The sequence below is a fragment of the Balaenoptera borealis genome (genome assembly GCF_965194805.1).
Source record: "Balaenoptera borealis genome assembly, chromosome: 8".
Classification (NCBI taxonomy): Eukaryota; Metazoa; Chordata; class Mammalia; order Artiodactyla; family Balaenopteridae; genus Balaenoptera; species Balaenoptera borealis.
In genome coordinates, this window is record NC_138865.1 from 35994335 (window position 1) to 36013959 (window position 19625).

General features: G+C 38.1%; 1 protein-coding gene across 4 annotated transcripts in view; it reads left to right on the forward strand.

The window, feature by feature from the left end:
• FANCC (FA complementation group C) overlaps positions 1-19625 on the forward strand; it is a 275430-nt gene that overhangs the window by 14687 nt on the left and 241118 nt on the right. Inside the window, exons 2-3 of one of the 4 annotated variants that reach the window (XM_082401193.1) lie at positions 7240-7357; positions 16386-16444. The exons of the other annotated variants lie outside the window; for them this stretch is intronic. The gene's annotated coding sequence lies outside the window, so the exon portion shown is untranslated. The remainder of the gene's footprint in view (positions 1-7239; positions 7358-16385; positions 16445-19625) is intronic. 4 annotated transcript variants of the gene reach the window in all.

Here is a 19625-nt window from a genome sequence, read left to right on the forward strand (position 1 = left end):
TCCCAGTTCATCCCACCCCCTCGTCACCCCCTTGGTAACCATAAGTTTATTTTCTAATCCATGACTATTTCTGCTTTGCAAATAAGTTCATCTGAACCATTTTTCTAGATTCCACATATAAGCAATATTATATGATGTTTGTCTTTCTCTTTCTGACTTACTTTACTCTGTATGACAATATCTGAGTCCATCCATGTCGCTGCAAATGGCATTATTTCGTTCCTTTTTATTTATTTTATTTTATCATTTATTTATTAATTTGGCTGTGCCAGATCTTAGTCACGGCACGCAGGATCTTCATTGCTGCGTGTGCGATCTTTGTTGCAGCATGTGGGATCTTTAGTTGCGGCATGGGGAATGTTGTGGCATGGGGGCTCTTGGTTGCGGCATGCGGGATCTAATTCCTTGACCAGGGATCGAACCCGGGCCCCCTGCATTGGGAGCGCTGAGTCTTAACCACTGGACCACCAGGGAAGTCCCTCGTCCCTTTTTATTGGCTGAGTAACAGTCCATTGTATATATGCACCACATCTTCTTTATCCATTCCTCTATCGATGGACATTTAGGTTGCTTCCATGTCCTGGCTGTTGTAAATAGTGCTGCAATGAACATTGGGGTGCATTCATCCTTTCGAATTATGGTTTTCTCTGGATATATGCCCAGGAGTGGGATTGCTGGGTCATATGGTAGCTCTATTTTTAGGTTTTTAAGGAGTCTCCATACTGTTCTCCATAGTAGCTGTACCAATTTACATTCCCACCAACAGTGTAGGAGGGTTATATAATGCCCTTCTTTGTCTTTCATTATAGCCTTTGTTTTAAAGTCTAGTACTTTGTCTGATATGAGTATTGCTACCCCCACTTTCTTGTTGTTTCTGTTTGCATAAAATATCTTTGTCCATCCCCTCACTTTCAGTCTGTGTGTGACTCTGAAGTGAGTCTCTTGTAAGCAGCTTATAGATGGGTCTTGTTTTTTTATCCAATCAGCCACCTTATGTCATTTGATTGGAGCATTTAGTCCAATTGACATGTAAAGTAATTATTGATAGATATGTACTTATTGCCATTTTATTCCTTGTTTACCAGTTTTTTGTTTTTGTTTGTTTGTTTTTTGTAGTTCTTCCCTGTTCATTTCTTCTTTTTTTTTTTCCTCCCATTGTGGTTTGATGATTTTCTTTTCTCCTATGCTTGGGTTCCTTTCTTTTTGGTTTTTGTGTATCTATCATAGGTTTTTGATTTGTGGTTACCATGGGGTTCATATATGTTGACCCATAATTATATCTACTTGCTTTAAACTGATAGTCATTTAAATTCAAACATATTCTAAAAGGTCTACATTTGTCTTTCTGTTTGCTCTTCTGATTGGGTGATTTCTATTATTTTCATCTTCCAGATCACTTACGTGTTTTTCTGTGTCATTTGGTCTGCTATCCATTGCTTCTAGAGTGCTTTTTAATCTCAGAAGTTGAACTGTTTTTGATAGGGTCTTCTTTATATTTTCTAGTTTCTTGTTAAAATGATCTGTGCTGAGATCAGTTCTCTTCCCTAATTCAGATAGCATTTTTATTACCAATGTTTTGAATTTATGATCTGGTAGGCTGATTATCTGTGTTTCATTATTTATTTTTTCAGGGGTTTTCTCTTGCTCTTTCAACTGAGGGTAGTTTCTCTGCCTTTTTATCTTATATAACTTTCTCTGTCTCTATGAATTTAGGTGAAACAGTTATACCTTGTGGTCCTAAAGGAGTGTTCTTATGTGGGAGCATCCCTGTGTAGACTGCATGTGCCCAGTGCCTTTGGTGTCAGGGCTGAATTTGATGTGGATGCCAGTCATGTTTTTCCTCAGAGTGTGCTGGCTGCTATCACTTTGGTAGGGGGTGTGGCTGATGATTGGGGAGCTAGAGTCTGTGCAGGGTGTAAGGCAGGGCTTTCTCTCTGCTCAGGGGCTGTAGCCACCCTGTAAGGGGCAGCTTCTGCTCCCAGGGTGCTGAACAGGATGCCCTGAATGTCGAACTGAAGCTGGCTCTGTTTCCTTTAAGTACGTGTTTTTCCTTCTCCCTGCACTAGGGCCTTTGCCCCAAAGGAGGGGAGTACTGTAGCAAATGGGACTCGTGTGCTTACAAAGACCTGATGTTCTGCCTTTGTAGGCATCTGCAGCTCTGCTCAGACGCAGCTCAAGGTGTGTCTTTTCCCCTGTTGTGGTTGTCTCAGATCTAGTGCTAGGTTGTTGTGTGGCGTGGAGTGGGCAGGGCCGGAGCATTCACTGAGCTGGGACTGGGGAGCACGGTTTGGTGGCTGGGGAAAGCAGTTGCGCTGCTTTCAGAAGTCTGGGCTGCTTCTGTGCTGCTGTTTGAGTAAGCATCAACAATGGCCACTGCTGCCTCACCTGGACCACACCTTAGGCCCCCATGTCTCCTCTGTGTCCCTAGATCGAGTCTTTCCCCAGGTCCTGGCTACCCTAGGTCCCATGCCAAGCATGGGATTGGTGTGGATTGGGGAGTGTGGCAAGGAAGCAGCTGCTAGGGCAGACCTCTCTCCTCCCTGTCTGGTGGTGAGCCAGCACCCATGTACCTCTTACTAGTGGAGTCTTGGCTTCTCCAGTCTTTCTGTCTGTCCCAGCAGTTCTCCAGTCAGCCAAGGGGGTTTGTCTCCTCCGCACAGGTCCCACTCACTCCCCAGGGTAAGTGTCTGCCCGTGCCATCTCCCTTTCCCTCTTAGTCCTTTCCTAGGGGCACAGGTCCAACTGATACTTTTCTTTCTGTCCTGCCCAATTATGTATGTATCTTTATTACAGCCTTGATTTAATAGGATTTCTTCTGCCAGTTTCCAGTTAGTTTTCCTTGAGAATTATTCCACATGTAGATGTGAGCTCCATATCCTCTTATTCTGCCATCTTGATCCCCCTCCCTTAAATGGATTTATTAAATTTTATTTTAGGCTGGGGTATGTACATTCTCTGTTTATGTTCATAGATCTTGAATGACTGATTTTTAATATGAAAGAACACCTATAGGGGAAGTGCACTGACTTTGCAGTGTTGTAATAAAAATGCAGTAGAAGTAGAGAAGGAAAAACTTTAAAAATTTCATCAGAAAAGTTAGATAACAAGGCAAATCTTGAGCATTTTTAATTTTCTGCTAAATATCAGAATTTTTTCTTTTGGACTGATTTTGGAAGAGACTTTGCAAAGTTATCTGGTCCATTCTCTTAGGTTCTTCATAAACTCTGCTGCATGTGTAGATCTCTGGTAAGATCTCTAATATAGGGACATCTATAATCTTCCTGGTGCCTTTCTCTAGTTATAGGAAGGTAGAGTTCATATGGAAATCACCTTTTGGAAACTATATCCTCATTTTCTAAATAATTAGGTGATTTTTAGTAAATTTAGTAAATTTTGGGGATTGTGCAGTGATCACCACAATTCAGTTTTAGAAGTTTTGCATCACCTTAACAAGTTTGCCCATGCGAGTTTTGTACTCAAACCCGGCGCTGGCTTTCAGCTTCAGGCAACCATTGATTTGCTTTCTGTCTCTATTTAACTTTTTCTGGACATTTCATATAAATGGATGTATAGAATAAGTGCTGTCTTGTGCCTGGCTTCATTTAGTATAAAGTTTTTGAGATTCATCCATGTTGTAGCATGTATCAGTAGTTTGTTCTTGTTTATTGATGAATAACCATTGTATGATTATACCACATTTTGTTTATCCATTCATCAGTTGATGGACATTTCAGTTGTTTTTACTTTTTGGCTATTATGAATAATGCTGCTGTGAGCATTCATGTGCAAGTCTTTGTGTGGACATACGTTTTCATTTTTCTTGGACAGATACCTATGAAGGAATTACTGGGTTGTATAGTAAGTTCATGTTTTAACTTTTTAAGAAATTGCCAAACTGTTTTCCAGTGTGGCTGTACCATATCAAATTCCCACAAGCAGTGTATGAGGGTTTCAATTTTTCTATATCTTCACTTGTTATTGTGTCTTTTTTATAGCCATCTTACTATGAAGTAGTATCTCATATTGGTTTTAATTTGCATTTCCCCACTGGCTAATGATGTAGAACATATTTTCATGTTCTTATTAACTGTTGCTATGTTGTCTTTGAAATGTCTACTGAAATCTTTGGTCCATTTTTTGGATTGGGTTTGCCTTCTTACTGGGCTGTAGGCATTCTTTGTATATTCTGAGTACAAGTCCATTATCAGATATATGTTTTGTAAGTTATTTCAGTAAATAATTTTTTTACCCAGCCTGTTATCTGTCTTTTCATTTTCTCCATGGTATCTTTTGAAATACAAAAGTTTTTATTTTGAGGAAGTCCAGTTTATCAGTTTTCTTTTGGATCATTCTTTAGGTTTATGATCAATTTCTGTTAACTTTTGTGTATGGTATGAGGTATGAGTTCAAATTCATCTTTTTTTGTATATGAATATCCAGTTGTTCTAGCACTATGTGTTCAGAAAAAAAAAGGACCTTTCCCCATTTAATTGCCTTGGCACCTTTGTTAAAAATCAAGTGACCATAAATTATTTCCAGACTCTCATTTCTGTTTGAGTGATCTTTATGCCTCTTATTACACCAGCACCACACTGTCTTTATTATAGGGTATCTTTGTAGTAAATTTTGAAATTGGGTAGTATAAGTCTTCCAGTGTTTTTCTTCTTTTTCAAAATTGTTTTGGCTATTCTGGTTTCCTTACATTGCCATATAAATTTTAGCATCAGCTTATCAGTTTTTCCAAAAAGCCTACTGTGATGGATTTTGATAGAAATTGCATAGAATCTGTAGATCTGTTTGGGGGAGAATTGCCATTGCCATCTTAACATGAACATGGAATGTCTTTCTGTTTAAGATATTTAATTTCTCTTAGCAATGTTTTGTAATTTTCAGTGTATAAGTCTTGCCCTTCTTTCGTTAACTTTATTTTGAAGTATTTCATTTTTTTGTGCTATTGTGAGTAAAATTATTTTTCAAATTTCGTTTTTGGATTGTTCATTGCCAGTATGTAAAAATACAATTGATTTTTGTGTATTTATCTTGTATCCTGCAACCTTATTTGACTATTACTGTAAGCAGATTTTTTGTGAATTCCTTAGAATTTTCTACATACAGTATCATGTCACTGTGAATATAGACAATTTTACTTATTTGTAGCTGGATGCCTTTAGGTTTTTTTTTTTTTCCCTAGAATCTCCAGTACATTGCTGAACAGAAGTGAGGAGAGTGGACATTCTTGTTCCTGATCTTAGGGAGAAAACATTTAATCTTTTGTTACCAAATGCAACTTTGTGTGCCTGACGCACAGTAGCAGTCTGTGGCCTGTTAGGAACTGGGCCGCACAGCAGGAGGTGAACAGTAGGCAAGAAAGCGAAGCTTCATCTGTATTTACGGCCGCTCCCCATCGCTTGCATTACCACCTGAGCTCCGCCTCCTGTCAGATCAGCAGCGGCATTAGATTCTCATAGGAGTGCAAACCTTACTGTGAACTGCGCATGTGAGGGATCTAGGTTGCGCACTCCTTATGAGAATCTGATGCCTGATGATCTGAGGTGGAGCTGAGGCAGTGATGCTAGCACTGGGGAGCGGCTGCAAATACAGATTATCATTAGCAGAGAGGTTTGACTGCGCAGAGACCATAATAAATCAGTTGCTTGCAGACATATTAAAACACTATCAGTGAGTGGCAAGTGAAAAGAAGCTCAGGGCTCCCACTGATTCTGCATTATGGTGCGTTGTATAATTATTTCATTATACATTATAATGTAATAATAATAGAAATAAAGTGCACAATAAATGTAATGTGCTTGAATCATCCTGAAACCACCCCCCCCCCCACCCGACCTGGTCTGTGGAAAAATTGTCTTCCACAAAACTGGTCCCTGGTGCCAGAAAGGTTGGGGACTGCTGTTGTAGCTAAAGGTTTATTGGTTTTGATCTTTTCAAATCAAAAAAGAACCAACTTTTTGTTTCATGATTTTACCTGTTGTTTTTCTGTGTTCTATTTCATTGATTTCCACTCTGAACTTTATTATTTCTTTCCTTCTGGTTGCTTTAGGTTTAGTTTGATGTTCTTTTTCTAGTTTCTTAAGGTAGAAGCTTAAGTTATTGATTTGAGACCTTTATTTTTTCTAGTACACCTGTTCAGTTACAAGTTTCTCTTTAAGCACTGCTTAGGCTGCATCCCCCCAATTTTGATATGCTGTGTTTTTGTCCTCAGTTCAAGATATTTTCTAATTTCCTTTGTGATTTCATTTTTTGACCCATTGGTTATTTAGAAGTGTGGGCCTAATTTCCAAATATTTTAGGATTTCATACATTTTTGTTATTGATTTCTAAATTTAAGTCCATTGTGGTCAGAACATGTGCTTTTTTTTTTTTTTTTAAGTATTTATTTGGCTGCGCCGGGTTTTAGTTGTGGCATGCAAACTCTTAGTTGCAGCATGTGGGATCTAGTTCCCTGACTGGCGTTTGAACCTGGGCCCCTGCATTGGGAGGGTGGAGTCTTAGCAACTGGACCACCAAGGAAGTCCCCCAGAACATGTGCTTTTAAAATTTATTAAGGCCTGTTGTTTTGGCTGTATAACAACAAAACAACTGTATTTCTACCCGACAAGGTAAAGCTATCCTTACAAATGAACAAATTTTACTCTTTCCCCAAATGAGCAAATGCACAATCCCAAGAGTCATTGTATTAATTGCTTACTGTATTACTTTTCAAAATCAGCAGTAGTCCCACTGAATATTCTGTTGCTTAAAGACAAAATTGTAAAGCTAACTTCTAACAACTTGTACATAAGATAAAAATGGGAAGGAAAGAGAAGGAAATTTGCTAACATATGTGTACATGTGAGTATATATATATATATACATATATATATATATTCACACACACATATAATAAGCAAATAGAAAATATGCAAAACTATTTACAATCCTTGTTCTCTAGTTGACCACAGGGCTATAATTGATATCTATGACTTCTTTCCACAACTTATTCCGTATTTCCTTTGCCCTCAGCCAGAGCCTTAGATGGCTGGGGTTTTTTGCCTGGTAAATGAGCAAATCTTTATTCTTGAAGGATCTAGCTTCAGAGCCTTCTCTTGCTCTGATCCCACTCAAAGCAGGCAGCTTACCCATGACTCTATAGACGGGTCAAAATAGTACATGCGAATGTGATATATGTTGCCTCCAAAATTCAAAAAAATTACCCCATCATTGTGACTCTTTTCATGGTAGGTGGTGCAAGGTGGAGAAACTTTTATTTCACCTTGTAGAGGATACCTCGACATGCTCCAGATCAAGAATCAGCAAACTATGGCCTGTGGGTCTGATTCGGCCTGCTTCCTGTTTTTGTGTGACCTGTGAGCTACGAATGTGTTTTATATTTTTAAGTGTTTGAAATAAAAACCAAAAAGAATATGTGACAGACTCCCTAAAGCCTAAAATATTTACTATGTGGATATTTATAGAAGTTTGCTAACTTCTGCTTCAAACTATTAAACCCCATTTACTTCACTGAGGTGGGGGACCCATGAATTTTTATGGGGTTTATCTCTCATCCACTTATTGGCATGTGTGTTAATAAGGCATCTAGAGTACTTGTTATTTCCTGTTCATCAGATGCAATCAGCATAATGTTGTTCAAGTAGTAGACCAGTGTGATATTTTACGTACTGTCCGGACAAGTACTTCTAGCTCCTGCAGCCCACATGGCTTCCCCAGTGCCCAGCTCCTGTAGCTTGAGTGGTTCCTCCAGAGCACGGCTCCCCCACTGCCCAGCTCCTTGGACTTGTGGCTCCTCTCGCAGGCTCCTGGACATGTGTGGCTTTTTTAGTGCCCAGTCCTATTGTGCACTATGGCCAGCAGCACCCAGTTGCCAGCAACTTACCCCATCATTCCCCTCAGGTGATTTTGTAACAGAGTGCCTCTGGTGAGACACCTCCTTGTGACCAGCTTTTCATGGCACCCTACAGGGTTGGTATCTGGCAAGTTACAAAAGGTGGATTTCCAGCAAGTTCTACTGGCACAGCACCCATAGACACTTCACTGTCATTCAGTGAGCCATGGCTATGCCCTCTCCAACAAGATCTAGATCTTACTGTGTGCATGGTGGGTAAAGTCAAAGGGGGTGCTCTTCCTTGGGTGCTGAATTCTAGCACTAGAAGGTAGTGGGTCCTTTTTATATCTGCTATGCCTATATTCTTTAGTTTTTAGTTTTTTTTTTTTTTTTTAACTTTTGACTAGCCAATCCCTGGTTACTCCAATCTCCTGTTATAGTGACTAATTGTTTATATTTGATTTTCTTTATTCAAATTACTGTGTGATTTCTCTCTCCTGATGGGACCCAGATTGATCCATTATCTTTGCTTCCAGCCTTCTCAAGAGATAGTGAGTGGTGAGAGTATTTAGCCTATTCATTTTCTTGAACTGTGAAAGTAAAACCTTAGGGTTATTACCATTTCCATATCACAAAAGGTAGGTTTTGGTGAGAATATGACTTATGTATGTCACTGTACAAAAGTACAGTGATGAATTGGGCTTTGTATTTCCTTTGCTTCTTTCAGGCCTCCGAAAATTAGAAATAGTACAGGTACCAAGGGAAGTGGGGTTAGAGGGTAAGAGGGAAGGGGAAGAGGAAGGGAATTGGTGCTGTGGTCAGTGTTAATGGCATCCAGTGGGTAGGACCCCCAGATGGCATGACTTTACATCTGTCTGGCTATACTTCTTATTACCTTTTACCCCATGGTTTTCATTTTTCAGATTTTTAGGACTGTTGTTTTTTCATTTTCCTTTAGAGGCCCAACACTGATTTTGTAATACAGAATATATATGTTATATAAACATTTTGTGTAAATTTAATTTATTTTAGCATAATCTGAGATCTGGGGTCTGATACTCTGGTAACTACCAATAAGACAGTTTGAGACTGCTGTTTTTCACATACACACAATTATTCAGGTCAGGCATTATTTACGAATTTGAGTTTGGCTCTATGATGCCTTACCTGGTCAGGTTTGAAGGTGCAGAACTGCTAAACTAATTTGCTTCTTTCATAGGAATTTGGAGGTGCTATTTACCTTAATGACTTCCAACATCCTCCTGGGGCTGGTTCCTTTTTTGTTGTTGTTGTTTATTTAGAGCAATCACATTATAAGTCCTCCTTGTACTTAACCCTAACCCCATTTGTCTGATTTTGTTTGTACATTTATGTGCTGTATCCATAGACTTCCTTACCAAGCCCTGATTGCTTGATGATCATTTCTGGTCCTTATGCACTGTAATTTATAATGTTGTCTTATGTGTGTATGCTTTATTTCCACAACTCTTAGCCTGCTTATTCAGGATTTTGACCTTGCTGGGTGCCTACCCAGCATCTGTTCTTGCTTTTCTCCTTCATAACAGGGTCTGGATTTTCTTTCAGAAGTCACCATTATATAGACTTCAGGGAGCATGCATCTCACTTCTAGCTCCTGCGGTAGACTCTGATTGGCTTAAAACAATCTGCCTTAAAATAGGCAATAAAATTTGCATGATCACAGTCATTGCTTAGGGATGGACATAAGCCTAAACAAGTACAGTTTGAAAACATCTGAGGTCTTTTACTTGGAGGGATGCTGTAACAGCATCTTATCTATACTCTTTTTTTGGGTAGTATGGTGTGTAATGGGACTCCTATAATGACTGAGCTATTTTGCTGTCATGAGGGGAATAGGATGGAGGTGGATCAATCATGAAGTCTGCCCTGTCTCAGGATTTGCCAGTTTCTTGTTTTTTCTTTTATAAAATTATGTATCTTTTGATTTAGTAGTACATGCAAGTGATATAAAATTCCCCAAAGTATAAAAACCTATCAAACAGTTAACAAGTTGCCTTCCACAGAGCTTGCCACTGTAACTATAAGGCACATGTTTTCTCCATAAGGTGCATCAAAGCCTTCTTGTGTTTAGTAATATTAGTTAGCACTTGAGCACTATGCTTGAGGGCCATTTTAAACAGCAAAATCACTCACAAAAAGCAGAAAAATGTGAAAAATATGACACTAAACAGACCCCAAAATAACATTTGTTTATAGTATGAGCAGTGAACAAGAAGGCAGAGAGACATGTTGTTGGACCTCAGTCAGCTAAGAATGAGTGTACAGGGTGATGCAGATATTTTGCTGTTCTGTGCATATCCACAAATGAACACAGAAGTTCAACGGATATTGATTTTGGGGTTACAGGAAGATTATACTGAGTAGATGAATTCACAAATGCAGAATTAGTGAATAATGAGAATGGATTTCCTTAATAATATCCTTTGGCAGTTTCTCCTAATAGTATACAGAATGTTGCCCCATTCTTTTAAATAGTTACATTTTATTCAGTTTGTAAATGCAACACAATGGATTTAGATTAATTTTGTTGTTGTTGCAAACAATGCTACCAGAAATATTCACATACATGTCATTTTGCACATGTGTAACTATAATTGTAGTATATATTTCTAGAAATTGGATTGCCAAATCAAAGTATATGTGAACTTTTCATTTTTTAATTGAGGTATAATGACATATATTAGTTTCAGGTATACAACATTATAATTCAATATTTGTATATATTGCTAAATGATCATCACAATAAGTCTGGTTAATATTCGTCACCATACATAGTTACAGAATTTTTATTTTCTTGTGATGAGAACTTTAGATCTGTTCTTGTAGCAACTTTCAAATATGCAGTGCAGTATTACCAAATGTAGTCATCATGTTGTACATTATATTCCCATGACTTATTTATTATATAACTGGAAGCTTATACCTTTTGACTTCATTCACCTATTTGGCCTGTTACAGTCCCTCACTCCCACACTGTGGCAGCCACCAATCTCATCTCTGTATCAATAAGTTCAGATTTTAGTGAGACCAAACGGTATTTGCCTTTCTCTGTCTGACTTATTTCACTTAGCATAATGTCCTCAAGGTCCGTCTATGTTGTCGCAAATGGCAAGATTCCATTCTTTTTTATGGCTGAATAATATTCCACCGTATATATGTACCACATACTCTCTATTCATACATCTATCAGTGGATACTTAAGTTGTTTCCATATCTTGGCTACTGTAAATAATGCTGCAGTGAACATAGGAGTGTATATATCTTTTTAAGTTAGTGTTTTTGTTTTCTTCAGTTAAATACCCAGGAGTGGGACTCCTGGATCATATGGTAGTCTCCATAGTGTTTTTCATAGTGGCTGCATCAATTACATTCCCACTAACAGTGCACAAGGGTTTCCTTTTCTCTGCATCCTCATCAACACTTGTTATTTCTTGTTTTGTTTTGTTTTTTTTTTTTTAATAATAGCCATCCTGACGGGTATGAGATGATACATCATTATGGTTGTGATTTGCTGTGATTTGGCTGTAATTTGGCTGTGATTTGCCCTGATGATTAATCATGTTGAGCAATTCATGAACCCTTGGCCATCTCTATGTCTTCTTTGGAAAAGTATCTGTTCAGGACCTCTGCCCATTTTTTAGTTGGGTTGTTTGTTTTTTTGATGTTGAGTTGTATGAGGTTATATATTTTGAATATTAACTCCTTATTGGATATATGATTTGCAGATATCTTCCAATCAGTAGGTTACCTTTTCATTTTGATGATGGGGAAGCTTCACTATGGGAAAACTTTTAGTTTGATACAGCACCATTGTTTATTTTTGCTTTTGATTCCCTTGCTTTTGGAGTCCAATCCACAAAAAAATCACTAAGACCGATGTCAGTGAAGTTACTGCCTATGTTTTCTTCTAGGAATTTTATGGTTTCAGGTCTTACATTCGAGTCTTTTTTTTTTCCCTTCCAGTTTTATTGAGATATAATTGACATAACAGCTCTGTAAGTTTAAGGTGTACAGCATAATGATTTGACTTACATACATCATGAAATGATTATCACGGTAAGTTTAGTGAATATCCGTCATCTCATATGGATACAAAATTTTTAAAAAATAGAAAAAAATCTCTTTCTTGTGATGAGAAATCTTAGGATTTACTTTCTTAACTTTCATATATAACATATAACAGTGTTAATTATATTTATCATGTTGTACATTACATTCCTAGGACTTATTTATCTTTTTTTGTAACTTTTTTTTGAAGTATAGTTGATGTACAATATTCTGTAAGTTTCAGGTGTACAACATAGTGATTTGCAATTTTTAAAAGTTATACTCCATTTATAGTTATTATAAATTATTGGATATATTCCCTGTGTTTTCCTGGTACTTATTTATCCTATAACTGGACGTTTGTACCTTTCGATTGCTTTCATCCAATTCCCCTTTCCCCCCACCCCCTACCTCTGGTAACCACAAACCTGATCTCTTTTTCTATGAGTTTATTTGTTTTTGAAGTATAACTGACCTACAGTACTATGTTATTTCCCATTACACAACATAGTGATTTGGTATTTCTGTACATTTCAAAATGATCACCACTATAAGTCTAGTTACAATGTTATCATACAAAAATATTACATAATTACTGACTATATTCCCCACACTGTACGTAGCTATCTTATCTATCTATCTATCTATGATTATTTTAAGTTGCTGATCTCTTAAGCTCAAACACATTTTAACAACCCTGGATTTTTACTGTTTTGACATCATATTTTACATCTTTTTGTTTTGTGTATCCCTTAACTACTTATTGCAGATATAGATGGTTTTACTGCTTTTGTCTTTCAGCCTTTCTACTATCTTTATACATGGCTGATTTACTACCTTTACTGTATATTTGACTTTACCAATGAGATTTTTCCTTTTGTAATTTTCATGTTTCTAGTTGTGGCCTTTTTTTGCATGGAGAAGTCCTTTTAATATTTATTGTAAAGCTGGTGTGGTGCTGCCGAACTCTCTTAGCTTTTTGTTGTCTGTAAAACTTTTGATCTCCTTTAAATCTGAATGAAAGCCTTGCCAGGCAGAGTATTCTTGGTTGTAGGTTTTTCCCTTTCATCACTTTAAGTATATTGTGCCACTGCCTTCTGGCCTGTAGAGTTTCTGCTGAAAAGTAAGCTGATAGCCTTATTGGAGTTCACTTGTACTTAACTTATTGATTTTCCCTTTCTGCTTTTAATAGTCTCTCTTTATCTTTAATTTTTGCCGTTTTAATTACAATGTGTTGTTGAGTTGATCCTGTTTGGGACTCTCTACTTTCTGAACTTCGATGTCTGTTTCCTTTCCCAGGCTGGGGAAATTTTCAGCTATTATGTCTTCAAATATGTTCTTTGTCTCTTTCTTGCTCTCTTCTCCTGGGACCCCTATAATGCTAATGTTAGTATGTTTGACGTTTTCACAGAGGTCTCTTAAACTGTCCTCATTTCTTTTTATTCTTTTTTCTCTTTCCTATTCAGCTTCAGTGATTTCCACTACTCTGTCTTTCAGCTCGCTGATCCATTCCTCTGTCTTCTAATCTACTATTGACTCCTTTTAGTGTATTTTTCTTGTTTTTTTAAAAATATTTATTTATTTATTTATTTGGCTGCGTTGGGTCTTAGTTGCAGCATGCGGGATCTTTGGTGCAGCATGCGGGATCTTTCGTTGTGGCATGCAGGTTCTTCGTTGCGGCACGCGGACTTCTCTCTAGTTGTGGCATGTGGGCGGCTCTCTAGTTGTGGTGCATGGGCTCTCTAGTTGTAGTGCGTGGGCTCTAGAGCACCTGGGCTTAGTTGCCCCGTGGCATGTGGGATCTTAGTTCCCTGACCAGGGGTCGAAACCACGTCCCCTGCATTGGAAGGTGGATTCTTAACCACTGGACCACCAAGGAAGTCCCATATTTTTCATTTTAGTGATTGTATTCTTCATCTCTGCTTGGTTCTTCTTTATATTTTCTAACTCTTTGTTAAAAACTTCTAACTTCTCAATCTGTTCATCCAATTTTGTCCTGAGTTGTTTGAACATCTTTACAATCATTACCTTGAACTTTCTACTGAGTAGATTGTCTATCTCCACTTCACTTAGTTTTTCTTCTGGGGTTTTATCTTGTTCCTTTGTTTTGAACATATTCCTCTGTTGCCTCATTTTGTCTAATTTGCTGTTTTTATTTCTATATATCTGGTAGATTGGTTATATTTCCAAACCTTGGAGAAGTGGCCTTTTGTTGGAGATGTTCTGTGTGTCCCAGCAGTACACTCTTCTCTTGTCACCATAACTGTACTGTCTATGGATGCCCTCTATGTGGGCTGTATGGGTCGTTCTGTTGTGGCTGGCTGACTACTGTGGGCACACTGGTAGAAGTGGCTAGTCCTGGTCCAGTTGGTTGCCAGGTCTGGCCTTGCGTGGAGGCTGCCAGCCACTGGTGTGTGGGACTGGGTCCTGGCATTGTTGGCTGCATGGCCAGAGGAGTCCCAGTCCTGGTGCTAGTATGCTGGTAGCTGGGGCTGAGTCATGAAGTGGCTGGCTACAGAGCCCTGGGGGTCCCAGAGCTAGTGTCTGCCTGCCTGGGTGAGGCAGTGGTCCCAGTGCTCCCAGGGTTGGTGTTTCTCCATTGGTGGGTGAGGCTGGTCCTGGCACTAGTGCTAGCCCACTGGGGATGGGGCCATGTCCCAGGGTCTCTGGCTGCAGGGCCCTGGGGGTGTGCTGGTGTGCTGGGCTGGATCCTGTGCCTTCTGGTGATCAGGACCAATCTCAGGGCTGCTGTGGGCTCAGGGGCTTAGGGCAGCAGGTCTCCTGGTGGGTGGGGTTGTGTCTCTGCCCTGCTAGTTGTTTGGCCCGAGGTGCTCCAGTTCTGCTGCCTACAGGCTGGTGGGTGGGCCCAGGTCTTAGCTCTAATAAGCTAGAGGAATGATTCCCAAATAGTGCTCATCAGCAGCATTGTCCTCCAGGTAGAATGAGCTTCCAGAAATGGCTGCTACCATTGCCAGTATTTACAGGGTGAGCTCCAGTTGCCTCCTGCCTCTCTGGGAAGCTCTCCAAGATCAGCAGGTGAGTCTCACCCAGGCTCCTTTCGAATTACTGCTTTTTCCCTGGGTCCCAGAGTGTGTGAGATTTTGTGTGTACCCTTTAGGAGTGGAGTCTCTATTTTGCACAGCCTTCTGGCTTTCCTGAAGATAATCCCCTCTGACCTTCAAAGCCAAATGTTCTGGAGGCTTGTCTTCCCAGTGTGGGACCCCCGAGCTGGGGAGCCTGATGAGTGTCTTGGACCCCTCGCTCCTTGGGGAGAACCTCTGTGCAACTGTAATTATTTTCCCATTTGTGGGTTGCCTACCCGGGGGTGTGGGTCTTGACAATACTGCATCTCCACTTCTCCTGCCCTTCTCTTTGCAGTTCCGTTATATCTTTAGTTGTAGAAGATCTTTTCTGCTAATTTTCTGTTTTTTTCTCATCAGTAGTTGCTCTGTAAATAGTTGTAATTTTGGTGTGTCTATGGGAGGAGGTGAGCTCAGGGTCTTCCTACTCTGCCATCTTGGCCACTCCCTTACATTCAAGTCTTTAATCCACATTGAGTTAATTTTGTATATGGTGTAACATGGTGGTCTAGTTTCATTCTTCTACATGTGACTCTCCAGTTTTCCTATTTATTGCAGAGACTATCCTTTATCCATTGTATGTTGTTTGCTCCTCTCATAAATTAATTGTTCATGTATGTGTGGGTTTATTTCTGGACTTTCAGTTCCATTGCTCTATATGTCTGTTTCTGTACCAGTATCATACTGTTTTGATTTTATTGGCATTGTAGTATAGTCGGAAATCAGGGATTTTTTTTTTTTAATGCTATTCTTGTCTGTTTACATTCTTTTTTTATGTATGTATGTATGTATGTATGGCTGTGTTGGGTCTTCGTTTCTGTGCGAGGGCTTTCTCTAGTTGTGGCAAGCGGGGGCCACTCTTCATCGCAGTGCGCGGGCCTCTCACTATCGCGGCCTCTCGTTGCCGAGCACAGGCTCCAGACGCGCAGGCTCAGTAATTGTGGCTCACGGGCCGAGTTGCTCCGCAGCATGTGGGATCTTCCCAGACCAGGGCTCGAACCCGCGTCCCCTGCATTGGCAGGCAGATTCTCAACCACTGCGCCACCAGGGAAGCCCGGAAATCAGGGATTTTAATACCGCCAGCTTTGTTCTTCTTTCTCAAGATTGTTTTGGCTAGTTAGGATATTTTATGGTTACATACAAATTTTAGAATTATTTGTTCTAGTTCTGTGGATATGCCATTGGAATTTTGATTGGGATTACATTGAATCTGTATATTGTTTTGGGTAGAATGGACATTTCAACAATATTAATTCTTAGCTTCACTTGCAGCTAAGCACAGCCGTGTGATTCTTTAGCCAATAGGTTTTAAGCAGGTTACTTCTAGGTAGAAACATTTAGTAGTAGATGAATGACCTAGCTGTCTCTCTTCCCTGCAGTGGTGATTATAGATGCCAGGCGCTAAGATGTCAGAGCATCTGTCATCTTGGATCCACAAGTGAGTAAGCAGACCACTCTCATGCCCTTCACCTCCCACACAGGCATTGAACATGCAGCATGAGCAAAAAATTACCATAGCATAATTTATCTTATTTTGATGAATAAAGTTAGGTTTCAGTTACTAGAAACCAAAAGCATTCTAAGTGATATAGTTTATAATTACTTGTGTATGTGATATACACAGTGTATGCAGATTATACATTCAAACTGATTTGTAAGACTTATGCTTGTTTGAAGAAATCATTTGTACTTAACCCTAGCTTTCTGAACTTGGGGTACTCAAACATGACCTTGTAAAACATGGATTGTGATGATTCCTTTAGCTTATCCCTGCAAATCAGCATCTATAACAAAAGGCTATATAGAATGTGTATTTGGACATTTCCAATTTCTAGTGAGACTCATTTTTGCTTTTATTTGAAGCTGTTAGCTATGTATCTGTAATCATAGGCCTTGAGAGTAAGTAACCTTGTGTTAGTGGTATAACAGTGTGATATTTTATTTATCAAGTGGTATTTTCTGCAGTATTTGGCACACAGAAAAATATCCTGTTTCTGATTCTGATCAGCACCATTAGACTTCTTAGTCATTATACTAAAAATGTTGGCAAAGCTAGTGAAAGTTTTGCTTGCTGATAAGTATTTTGATGAATTGATATTTTTTTGAAACTGTTCAGCCAGTTTTAGAAGTCACACACCTAAAAATACTTTTATATGAAGTACTGTAATAAGAATGACTTTATTTTTAAATTGAGTGATTATAAATTAAGATAAGTGCAATGAACAATGTCTTGAATTTGGTAGTGACATTCCTTTGGAACTATATTAAAAGCTAGAAATTTATTTCATTATATGAAAGATCTGTATTTCCATTTAGTTCTACAAGTGTGTACAGTACACATTTAATATATGGCTAATACTGCACTAAGTTCTTTAAGTTTTAAAATAATTTGTCTAATTTCTTTACCTTTAAAATAATGTGAGTTTTAAAAGAATTATCTGTTTTTGAGATAAAATAGTTAAAATAAGACAAGTGTTTGAAAATACTGTTATACTTGATTAGAACAATCTTTGGTTATGTTGTTTTGTGGCCACAGTAGCTATGAGTATCTGACTATATCTTAATTATTTTTTAAAACAGATTAACTGAGGTTTTATTGGTAGACAGTGAGCTACAGATATGTCAAAACAAATCAAATTGTACTCTTTAAATATGAATACATCCTTGAAACCATCACCACAATTAAGATAATGAAAATGTATATCATACCCTCAAGTTTCCTAGTGCTTCTTTGTCATCCTCTCCCCTGTTCCACTCTGCCCCTTCCCCCATTCCCAGGCAATCACTAATCTACTTTCTGTCACTGTAAACTAATTTGCATTTTCTAAAATTTTATACAAATTGAATCAGATGATATATACTCTTTTTTTCTTTTTTTTGGTCTTTTTTCACTTAGTATAATTGTTTTGATAATTGTGTTATATAGCATGTATTACTAGTTCATTTTTATTGCTGAGTTGTATTTCATTGTTTGGATATAGCACAGTTTATTTTTCTCCTTTTCATGGACATCAGGTAGTTTCCATTTTTTGTCTATACAAATAAAATTGTTATGAATATTTATGTATAAGTCTTTCTATGAACATAGCTTTTATTTCTCATGGGTAAAAATCTAGACTGGAAGGGCTAGATTGTAGGGTAGGTGAAAGCTTAACTTTTTAAGAAGTTGCTGCTGTACACCTGAAACTAACACAATATTGTAAATCAGCTATACTTCAATAAAAATATTGCTAAGTTATTTTCAAAAGGGGTTATACCATTTTATATTCCCACTTGCAATATATGAGGGTTTCCAGTTGCTCCACATCTTCACCAATACTTGGTATGGTCAGTCTTTTTTTTTTTTTTTGATTTTTGATATTTTTTTTGATTGTCTTTTTAATTTTAGCCCTTTTAATGGGTTTGTAGTGATATCTCACAGTCATTTTAAATTGCACTTCTCTAGTACAAGGCCTTTGTCAGATACCTGATTTGCAAATGTTTTCTTCCCAGTTTATGGCTTTCCTTTTAATTTTTGTAATGGTATCTTTTGAAGAACAAGAAGTTTTAATTTTGATGCAGTCCAGCTTAGCTCTTACATTTTAGGTTGTATGATCCATTTTGAGTTCAGTTTTTATGTATTGTATGAGGAAAGGGTCCAGGTTCATTTTTTTATGTACCTTTCTGGTTGTTCCATACTTTAAAGATTATTCTTTCCCTATTGAATTGCTTTGGAGCTTGTCAAAAATCACACAGTATATGTGTGGCTCTATCTCTGAACTCTTTTTTCTGTTCCATTGTCTATATACGTGTCTGTATGCCTTGATTACTATAGCCTTTTGATAAGTCTTGAAATTAAGTAGTATAAGTCCTCCAATGTTGTTCTTTTCAAAGTTGTTTGGCTATTCTAGGTTATTTACATACACATTTTAGAATTAGCTTGTTCATATCTCCAAAAAACCCTCCTGAGATTTTGATTGGGATTGCATTGAATCTGTAGATCACATTAGGAGAATTGTTAGCTTAACAATATTGAGTTTTCCAAGTATTCTTTCTTTCATCATTAAGTATAATGTTACATGTAGTAGGTTTTTTGTAGATGTCCTTTGTCAGGCTGAGGAAGTTTTTCTGTATTCCTAGTTTGATGAGATGTTTAAAAACACGAATGGATATTAATTTTTGTTACATGCTTTTTCTGCCTCTGTTGAGGTACACATAAGTTCTTGGAGATTCTATTCTCATTTAACTGTTTTGACTGCCTTTGTGCTAATTTTGTGGTTGTTTTCCACAATCTCCTGTTTTGAAATTCAAGCCATAATGTCTGTAATGGGGTTGAAGATCATTACTTTAACATTTGTCAGCCAACTCAGAGGGACAGGAATCTTTGCACTTTTGATGCCTAGATTCTTACTTGCCTAAGGCATTTATTTATTTATTTAGGTGTTCATTTAACAAATATTGAACACAGTATTAGTCAAAGTAAATGCTAGTTGTGGTAACAAAATCCTAAATCTCAGTGGCTTAACATAATACAAGTGCTAATTTTTTCTGGTGTCACAGGCCCCTGTATGTCAGATGTCTCTTTTGTGCATATTTCCACAGTACAGATTTTCTGCAGAGTCTCCAATTTCTCTGGGCTC